This window comes from Aristolochia californica, unplaced genomic scaffold (genome assembly GCF_029961685.1).
Source record: "Aristolochia californica isolate CCGP_79_NKW_82.1479 unplaced genomic scaffold, dmAriCali1.0.hap1 SCAF_11, whole genome shotgun sequence".
NCBI classification, from domain to species: domain Eukaryota; kingdom Viridiplantae; phylum Streptophyta; class Magnoliopsida; order Piperales; family Aristolochiaceae; genus Aristolochia; species Aristolochia californica.
The window spans coordinates 3743720-3745794 of record NW_027181782.1 but is presented as its reverse complement, the minus strand read 5'-3'; positions in this window follow the sequence as shown (position 1 = coordinate 3745794).

Genomic DNA, 2075 nt, shown 5'->3' with positions numbered 1-2075 from the left:
TTTATCTGCAATTGACAGAAATTTCATTAATATAAAATCAGAAATTAAACAATAAATCACAAAAAAAATACTGTAATTAAACACCTAAATTCAAATCAACATTATAATTAAACACGGTAATTAGATTCAATTAAAAAATGCCCTAAAAAATCACCTTGAATCGGCTTCTGAATTTCAAATTGGGGTCTTCGGTTTCGAGAGAAGGGGCGGCGAGAGAGTGAAATAATAGGGTATTAAGAGAGGGGATGCAGAGAGGAAATTATAGGGTTCGGTTTTGAGAGAGGGGCCGACGAAGAGATGAAATGATAGTTTTCGGTTTTGAGAGAGGGGGCGACGAAGATATAGAAATGATAGTTTTCGGTTTTGAGAGAGGGGTGGCGAGAGGATGAACAAAGGGGAATAGAGAAGAAGAATGAGAGTCTGGGTTGAGGCGAAGAGAGAGCGGTTGAGAGGGGGGCGTCGTCGAGGGCGAGGCCGAGGCAGAGCAGTAGCAACAGGGGAGCGGCCAAGGTCGAGTGGCGGCAGTAGGGGTGCGAGCAACAACAGGGGAGCTACGAGAGGAGGCGGCAGCAAGGGAGCGAGCGACAGCAGGGAAGCGACGAGAGGAGACTAGCTGAGACGAGAGGCGAGGAGACAGATTGCGGAAGAGTTTAGAATAAAAAAATGTGAGGGCTGACGTGCCGCGTGCTTATGTGGCCATTGATGACTTGGCAAAAAGAAAATAATAAAAATGACATGGTAAGCTAAGTGGCAGATTATGTGTCAATAATGATGATATGGCAGACTCTGAATTTTCACTTTGATGATGGGGCGACATGTAAGCAGTCAAAGGTTACGTGTCACCTTTGACTGTCCACATATACAGTGGACCGGTCAAAGTTCGGTAGTTTTGTAAATATTTTGTGGTCTTTGTTATTATTATAAATAAGTTATTTTAAATCGGTGTTTTGGTAAAATTCCTTTTTTTTATAGTGGCCATTGAACCCATTGCAGGAGCTTACAACAGGTTCATGCATTGGCATTGTAGAGTACAGTTGACACAGCGGAAATAGCATCAATCACTGAGAAGATGGCAGAAGACGCAAGTCCAGATGCTGGGGCACATGAAGTTAAGATTGAAGAAGAAGATGCAAGCGACAGGAGAACAGAAGCCTGAATAATAATTGGGCAATGTACTGCTGATTTGGCTCCTGTAATTATTGGTGAGGAGGGATCATTGTCGGTGCCAAATCTAATTCAAACTCCATAATGGATCAACTTGACTTGACTTTATCTATTGTTCTTTCGTGGTTATTTGCAGCATTGAGCTGATTCCATAGGGGATCGAGTTGACTTGATTAGTCATAGAATTCATTGATTGGCTGTGTGGAAAGATACCTCAAGTAGCATCAAGGTAATATCCTTGCACACGTCAAGGAGGTGACACAAAGGGTAATTAAGTGTTCTTCCCATAAGGATGACACAATGGTGTAATTATGTAAGATGATATATGCCTACTTATGTCTTTTCCTTTTGAAAGCTTGTAGCCCTAAGAGCATTGTAGTTATTGTAACAATATCTCATAAACTATAAATAGAGGGTCAAGGTAAGGGGAAGATCATTCAAGTCTCTCATCTTCTCTCAAATCTGTCCCTAACCTTTCTCCCTTTTCCCAAGCTCTCTCGAGCGCCATCTTTCTCTAGCCGTCCATCACTTTCTCTCTTCTTCTTTCTTCTCCTCTTCTTCTTCCTCTCTTCTCTTTCACCCTCTCTGGAAGACTTTATCATGGGATCCTAAATCCAACATGGTATCAGATCATTAGGTTTATGATCTCGATATTAAGGTGGTGACTAAGATTGTCTAGCCTTGGTTGGAATGCTTTTCAAGAAACAAGGATTAGGGTGCGCTAAGATAAGTTCTTCATCCTTGTTATTTTTCTCTTCTCTCCGATGACATTAATACCACGGCTATGATCTCAGAAAGACATGATAATTCTGGTTTAATTCTGCAAGAAAGCTTGAGAGTTATATATTTTGCTTTGGGGTAACTCTTTCATGGTTTTATATACTCGATTTGCAAATCTTGGTTCCATTAAT